This window comes from Hyperolius riggenbachi, chromosome 10, assembly GCF_040937935.1.
Source record: "Hyperolius riggenbachi isolate aHypRig1 chromosome 10, aHypRig1.pri, whole genome shotgun sequence".
Classification (NCBI taxonomy): Eukaryota; Metazoa; Chordata; class Amphibia; order Anura; family Hyperoliidae; genus Hyperolius; species Hyperolius riggenbachi.
Window position 1 is genome coordinate 241,595,785 of NC_090655.1, and position 9,105 is coordinate 241,604,889.

The following is a 9,105-nucleotide window of genomic DNA, read 5'->3' on the forward strand; positions in this document are numbered from 1 at the left end:
AACATCTTGTTCTTCGAGTTCAGCTCGTTCTTCTTCTTAATATTATTCTTATTATTATTAGCGCCCCCCCATTTTTTATTGTTACATAGTTACATAGTTATTTTGGTTGAAAAAAGACATACGTCCATCGAGTTCAACCAGTATAAAGTACAACACCAGCCTGCTCCCTCACATATCCCTGTTGATCCAGAGGAAGGCGAAAAAACCCTTACAAGGCATGGTCCAATTAGCCCCTAAAGGGAAAAATTCCTTCCCGACTCCAGATGGCAATCAGATAAAATCCCTGGATCAACGTCATTAGGCATTACCTAGTAATTGTAGCCATGGATGTCTTTCAACGCAAGGAAAGCATCTAAGCCCCCTTTAAATGCAGGTATAGAGTTTGCCATAACGACTTCCTGTGGCAATGCATTCCACATCTTAATCACTCTAACTGTAAAGAACCCTTTCCTAAATAAATGGCTAAAACGTTTTTCCTCCATGCGCAGATCATGTCCTCTAGTCCTTTGAGAAGGCCTAGGGACAAAAAGCTCATCCGCCAAGGTATTATATTGCCCTCTGATGTATTTACACATGTTAATTAGATCCCCTCTAAGGCGTCTTTTCTCTAGACTAAATAAACCCAGTTTATCTAACCTTTCTCGATAAGTGAGACCTTCCATCCCACGCATCAATTTTGTTGCTCGTCTCTGCACCTGCTCTAAAACTGCAATATCTTTTTTGTAATGTGGTGCCCAGAACTGAATTCCATATTCCAGATGTGGCCTTACTAGAGAGTTAAACAGGGGCAATATTATGCTAGCATCTCGAGTTTTTATTTCCCTTTTAATGCATCCCAAAATTTTGTTAGCTTTAGCTGCAGCTGCTTGGCATTGAGTACGATCATTTAACTTGTTGTCAATGAGTACTCCTAAGTCCTTCTCCAAGTTTGATGTCCCCAACTGTATCCCATTTATTTTGTATGGTGCTAGACCATTAGTACGTCCAAAATGCATGACCTTACATTTGTCAACATTGAATTTCATCTGCCATGTATGTGCCCATATAGCCATCCTATCCAGATCCTGTTGCAATATGACACTATCTTCCTGAGAGTTAATGATTCTGCACAATTTTGTATCATCTGCAAAAATAGCAACATTGCTCACTACTGCATCTACTAGGTCATTAATAAATAAATTGAAGAGCACTGGACCCAGAACAGACCCCTGTGGGACCCCACTGCTAACAGTCTCCCATTTTGAGTACGATCCATTGACCACAACTCTTTGTTTTCTGTCCATTAGCCAGTTCCCTATCCATGAACACAGACTCTTCCCCAGTCCTTGCATCCTCAACTTTTGCACCAGACTTTTGTGGGGAACAGTGTCGAAGGCCTTTGCAAAGTCCAAGTATATCACATCTACAGCATTCCCAATATCCATATTAGCATTCACTACCTCATAAAAACTGAGCATGTTAGTCAAACAGGACCTGTCTTTAGTAAACCCATGTTGATGCTGAGAAATAAGATTATTTTCTACTATGAAGTCATGTATAGTATCTCTTAGTAACCCCTCAAATAGTTTGCATACAACTGATGTTAAACTTACAGGTCTATAATTTCCTGGATCAGATTTTTTGCCCTTCTTAAATAATGGGAAAACGTGGGCTGTACGCCAATCCACTGGGACTCTGCCAGTTGCAAGAGAGTCACAAAAGATAAGATAAAGGGGTTTATCTATAACTGAACTTAATTCCCTTAGGACCCGAGGATGCATGCCATCCGGGCCAGGTGCCTTGTCTATTTTTAATTTATTTAGTCTTGCCTTCACTTCTTCCTGCGTTAAGTATTTAATATTACAGTTAGAAGATTGAGACTCTTCCGCCTCTGTAGTTTGCAACAGTGCTGTTTCTTTTGTGAAGACAGAAGCAAAAAAAGCATTTAATAACTCTGCCTTACCTTGGTCATCCACCATTGAGTTCCCATCCTCATCCTTTAGGAGTCCTATACAGTCAACCTTTCTTTTTTTAGAGTTAATGTACTTGTAAAACTTTTTTGGGTTAGATTTGATATCCTTAGCGATTTGTTTTTCAGCTTCAATCTTTGCCTGCCTAATTTCTTTTTTACAATTTTTATTGCACTCCTTATAATTGCTTAGTGCAGCCTCGGTCCCCTCCTGTTTTAAGACCTTATAGGCATTCTTTTTCCTCTTCATTTTATCTTTAACCTTTCTATTCATCCATAGAGGCCTTTTTTTATTCCTAGACATTTTGTTTCCATATGGGATATACATACTACAGTATTGATTGAGTATAAGTTTAAAAGCTTGCCATTTCCCTTCAGTGTCTTCCCCTTGTAGTACATTATCCCAGTTCACCAAACTTAGTGCCTGCCTAATTTGAGTGAACTTTGCTTTTCTAAAATTCATAGTTTTAGTGGTCCCGCTGCCCCGTGGCCTATCAGTCACCAGCTCAAACGTTATCATGTTGTGATCACTATTTCCCAAATGTTCTTGAACCTGCACATTTGATACATTATCTGGTCTATTAGAAATGATCAGATCCAGTAACGCATTCCCCCTAGTTGGTTCCGTTACCATTTGAGTCAAGTAATTGTCCTGTAGTGCTGCCAGAAATCTGCTGCTTTTACCAGAATGGGTAGCCTCAATACTCCAGTCAATGTCTGGAAAGTTGAAGTCGCCTATAATTATGACCTCATTTTTACCTGCAGCTTTTTCAATCTGCTGTAGTAATCGCAGTTCTGCAGCTTCATTAATAAGAGGTGGCCTGTAGCATACCCCAATAAGCAATTGGCAACTTTTATTTCCACCATGAATATTTACCCAAACGGACTCCACATCTTCGCAATCTTCCTCCATCTCATCGTTGAGGACAGCTGTAAGAGAATTCTTAACAAAGAGACAAACCCCTCCACCTTTTTTCCCTGTTCTATCCCTCCTAAACACATTGTATCCTTTTAAATTAGCTATCCAGTCATGGCTTTCATCCATCCATGTCTCGGTTATTCCCACAATGTCATAGCCTTTGTCATTCAGAATGAACTCTAGTTCGTCTATTTTATTTGCAAGGCTCCGAGCATTGGTTACCATGCACTTTATATTTTTACCACCACATTTACCAATTTTGTTTACATGAAATGGGCTACTTGAATTTTACTCCACCCTCCTCATCTTCAACGGTTCCATCCAGTGTCTGGATCGTGAGATCCAAGCTCTTCTCCATGTTGTGTATGCTTCTCAGTGTTGCGAGATGCTTATTTAGCTCTGCGACTTCCGCCTCTAACTGAGCAACACGCACACACCCAGGGCAACAGTAAACACCCTCAATCCGCTGATCAAGGCATGCATACATGTTGCAGGATGTACACTGTACAGCATAGTCCAACATGATGACTTTTGTGTGGGGAAAAATTATTTAAAGTAAACTGTGGCGGTAAAAGATGAAATGGGAGAGTGAGTGTAGCTGTGGAGGAGGAAGGGAGAGTAAGTGAAGTTGGGGAGTGAGTGAAGAGGGGGGGGAGGAGGGGGAGGGGAGGAGGAGGGGCGGGAGGAGTGGAGGTGGAGTGAGTGAAGTTGGGGTGGAGTCCTCAAAATTTAAAGACTACACCACAACGTGCCTAGCACATTCTAACCAATGCAAAAAACCACAATATTGATTGAAGGTTTTTTTTTTTTTGTTTTGTTTTTTTTTAGTCCTTACCTACTTCCTCTCACCACTCTCTTTGTGCCTGTGTTGTAACGCCTGTTTTTAACGCCTATGCCACTTGTGTCGCAGCCACTTAGTGAGCAAGCCACAGACTGAGCAAGCTCAGTACTGAGTCCTGAAGCTGACCAAATACCTCCTGTTGCAGCTAGTCCCTCCCCCTAGCCAATTGCCTGCTGCAAAACAAACTAGAGGGAAAAGAAAAAAAAATTGTACTTTTAAAAACTGACACTTGCTGCTTAATATCAGATGAACCACAACAGACAATCCACCAGATATTGCAGCAGCAAAAAACAATATACAAACAGCAATGTAATATAATTAGTGCTCACAATTCCCAGCAGTGAAGTGAAGCAGCCCTCCACCAAGATTGTTGTTGTTATTATTGAATTATAAAGCGCAAACATATTCCATGGTGCTGTACAGAGTTAGAAACAAACATGGGTTATATAATAATACAGATAATGGTGTACACCAATATTCAAAATACAGAATTGGTAATTACAGTGTCAAAAGTAACATGATAAATAAAATGTATAACAAATTCCAAGACACAAAAGGGTGAGAGAGCCCTGCCCTTCAGTACAGTGATCAGATGTGGGCTGCAGGGACTGTAACATTCTAGATGTGATTTTCCAGGTTTTTTTTTCACATTTCCAATTCTGTGTTTTGTAATTGTTCATTTATGGTTATTTATTTATTTCATTTTGACCGTTGTGTATGCAATTTCTAAGTTCTCATCAATGAAGTTGATTTACATGAAATTGTATGGAATTCACCTGTATGTGATTTTTCACAACCAGGATATAATCTTTCTGCATGTATGTTGACTTACATTACATGCGATTCGCAACCTCTCATGCAATAAAATGCAGCACTGCTATGCAATTTAAAAAGGTAAAAAAAAATTCCAAAATAATGAACAACAACACAATGTAAAAGTAATGCCATCAACACTAAATGAGTGGGAAACGTGAATCCCCAAAAGCACAAACCACACGAACGTCTGTAGTGTGTGACAAACCCCAAGCTCAGAGTAAAAGTAAATGTAAAATTCATAACATACCTGAAAGGACATGTGATGTGATGATATAAACATTATTACATTGCAAAACTTACCTAAACCACTTGAGGACCAGAGGTTTATACCCCCCTATAGTGACCAGGCCATCTTTTACAATTCAGCACTTCACAACTTTAATGGCTTATTGCTCAGTCATACAACTTATCACCCAAATTAAAAATGTTTGCGAAAGAAAGTGAAATGTTTGCATTTTTTAATACCCCCCCTAAATTGGCCCTACACTACATTACATACACTACACTACACATACATAGACATATGGCTATGTCAGGGATTATATTGTGAGCCCCTCCGAGGGACATTTAAGTGACAAGGCAATACTCTGTGCAGCGCTGCGTTAGATGTCAGTGCTATATAAATACAGTACATTTTGTTATATAAATAAACAACACAGCCTGCCAGCGCTGATCAGCCGCTGACAGGCTGATCAATGGGCATGGCTGTTTACAGTGACGGGAGCTCGTGTGAGCTCACGTCTAATCTCACTCCTCATGAGATAACGCCATTTGGCGTTGCTGAGACCTGAAAGAGCCACATTCTTGCCGCCATCCTGCGTTAGGCGGTCGGGAGGTGGTTAAAGAGGAAATGCAGTGAAAACAATGTCATGTAAAAAGTGCTTAGTTTTTACAATAATTATGTATAAATGATTTAGTCAGTGTTTGCCCATTGTAAAACCTTTCCTCTCCCTGATTTACATTCTGACATTTACCACATGGTGACATTTTTACTGCTGGCAGGTGATGACTGTGGAAAGAGATGCTGATTTTTTTGGCAGTTGGAATCCCATAATGCAACAAGGCTCCCACAGTGTAATGTCAGCACTAAGGTACTAACAGTCAAAAGAGGGATCCACAGTCTTCAAGGAACAACGTGCTTTTATTGTTCCAATGCACACATATAATACACACCAAATCGTCTCAGCCGACGATCATTTCGAGGCCAATCATGTCCCCTTTATCAAGGCATAGGCAGACAACAAGTGAAAGCACTTAGGTACTGACATCACACTGTGGGAGGGGTTTCACCACAATTTCAGCCATACAGAGCCCCCTGGTGATGTCTGAGAAAAGGTAAAGATTTCTCATGGGAAGAAGGTATCAGCTACTGACTGGGATAAAGTTCAATCTTTGGTTACAGTTTAAGTACTCCCAACACTTATAACCAGATACACATTTTATCAGCCAAATAAGCATTACACTTACAATGCATTTTGGCAGAACAGACAACACAAACAATACCACAATCAAACAGATGGTGGCTCATGATGAGTTCATTTAGTATTTATATAGTGCAGACATCTTCCACAGAGCTTTACACAGTATATAATCTTGCCACTAGCTGTCTATCAAAGGGTTCATAATTCAATAATACCATAGTCACATGCCCATCATAGTCAAAGGCCAATTTGGGGGAAACCAATTACCTTTCCAATATGTTTTGGGATGTTATGGAATGTGGGGGGAAAGTGGAGTAACTGGAGTAAACCCAGAAAAACATGAGAACATACATACTCCATGCATATACTGTAGTGTCCTGGACAAGACTAGAACTGAGGACCCAGCACTGGAAGATGAGAGTGTTATGTGTTACACCACGGTAATTATACATGCATTCAGCTCTGTGGTGTACTGCTCAGCGTTCCAGTAGTTGTAGCGTTACTGTTAGTGTGGGAGGGATTTGTGCTGGTAGTACAAGAGATGTAAAATCTTGTGCTGCTGGGTCAGGTAAAAGGGATCGGCAGATCTGTGAGGTCATCACACACTGGCAGCTCCTGTGGAACCTGGCTGTGGGGTGGACTCAGGCAGGAAAAACACAAAAGAGGAGGAGCGCTCCGTCGTGTGATAACATTTTGTTAGTAACAATGCGCAAATAAAATTACACTATGGGCTTGATTCAGAAAAGGGTGCTAAGTGTTAGCACGCCAGTGAAAAGCCACTTTGCATGTGCTAACATGCTTTGCACATGCTAAGTAGTTAGCACATGCAAACTACTTAGCACCGTAGTTAGCACATGTAAACTACTTAGCACCGTAGTTAGCACCTGTAAACTACTTAGTACCGTAGTTAGCACATGTAAACTACTTAGCACCCTAGTTTTTTTTTTTTTTTTTAAAAATCAGTGTTTATTCAACAAAGAAAAGGAACATATGACAGAATATGCAGTGTAGCAGTGCGCCTCATAACTTTGCCAACAGTAGCTTCAGCATCAATTATCACTGTGGAAGATGAGAGGTATTGTTAACAATAATATAATGATCGTCACATAATATATAGAGCTCAGATTGGATTTAAATTTCCAAATATTCTATCTTTTACAAGATCATAATTAGCAAGACCAGGGGTATCTAACCATGGAGATTAGCACTCTAGTTAACACGGTGCTAAGTAGTAGTTTGCATGTCCTAACTACAGGGCTAAGTAGTTTGCATGTGCTAACTACGGTGCTAAGTTTGCATGTGCTAACTACGGTGCTAAGTAGTTTGTATGTGCTAACTACTTAGCACCCTAGTTAGCATGCCCAAAGCCTTTAGGCGTGCTAACTGGGTTAGCACCGTTTACTGAATCGAGCCCTTACTGTGTAGAAGTAAAAACAAGTGTGTAAATGGGTATAAAGCCCTTCTGTTTGTCCTGGGTGGGTGCAGCCCCAAAGCGCCATGGCCAACAGCCGTTCGTGGAATTGTGGACTGGATGGAAAGGAGTCCTGGGAGCCCCACCGCTGGACCTCAGTGCGCTGGTGGCATTACGACACGTTTCGGCGTTCCATGCCTTTGTCAGGTTACGTTTCTGTTATGTTTATGGTTTGTAAATTGTTGCTATATCCCTGGTCTAGGTGCACACCCAGTGGATTACACTCAGAAATTCCTTCAAAATACAAATAGGAGTCCACACCCAGTTGATTACACCCAGAAATCCCTTCAATATACAAATAGGTGTCCCATGTTCTATATCTAAATGTAATTAAGCAATACTATGACAAAGGTAATTATGTGGGACGTCAGAGGACAAAACTCAAAATTCAATCGGTCTCTTGTCTTTATTTAGAAAGCTATCCTAGTTCCCATATTTGTATCCTTAGTGATGCCCACTTGTGTGGCAGTAAGGTCCCTGCACTCAAGAAGTCATGGGATGGGCTGTACTACCAATGCAACTCACTCCTATGCCGGGGATACTAAATACTAATCCACAAGTCACTGCCATGCAGCCCTGATCTCTGTTAGTTGGTGGTTTGAACAGTCCCCTCTAAACCCTGCAGTAGCGCTAGAAGCTGAAATTATGGAGTTATACACAGCTTTGTATAGCTTACCTTTTAGAGGGAGTCGAAACATACCACGGGCTACACCAAAATATGTTTGCTTCCTCCAACATTTGGGAAAAAGTGAACAGGTTATACCGGTCTCCAGGTCAAATCTCCCCATATATGGTGTGGCATAATGACAAGCTCCCGGAATTCCTATCCATACCAGACCCCAGACTCTAGCCTGGTGTGGGAATTGTCAAGCTAAATCAGATAGTCGAAAATAATTCCCTTAAATCTTTTGCAGCCCTCAAACGAGAATTTCACCTTCCTCCTTACAAGCAATACAGATATTTGCAATTGCAGCATATTTTTGGACTGGGTGCCGGGACCTTGTGATGAAATCCCATGCCAACAAGGAAGACATTTCTAAGCAGGAAGTAGAATGTCATATCAGTATTTTATCCAATGTTCCCTGCCAAGGACAGGCATAACATGGCTAGGTTGTTGCCTAAATGGCAGGTGGACATCCCAGAGTTAACAGAAGAAGTGTGGCAGGCGGTACTTGGATACTTTTATGTAGTACCCATCGCAGCTCACGACTGGTTGATCTCCCTCAAATTCCTGCATAGGAGTTATACCTCCTTATCCAAGCTGCGAAAGATGGCCCCTAATGCCACTGGCCTGTGGTGTAAGAGGTGCTCTTAACTTAGCACTGACTTAATTCATGTGGTCTGGCAATGTCCAATGTCTGGCAATGTCCATTGGTACAGCATTACTGGTCCCTGGTTCAGGCCGAGCTATAAAAAGTATTTAACATTTCTGTTCCTCTAACCCCTGCAGCCCTATTGCTTGGCCACCTGGATGATGATGCACTCACCTTTCCCAGGATGGTGGCCTTTAGGTCGGTAGTGGCCTATGCCCAGAAAATAATTATTTTAAAATAAAAGCACAGCACACCTTCTCTGAAAAGAGACTGGATATCATATGTCCACAGGGACCTAGTTTTGTTGAAATGTGTATATAAGAAGTGTCATAAAAAAATTCAAGAAGATATGGTGGCATTGGATTTCATTCCACAA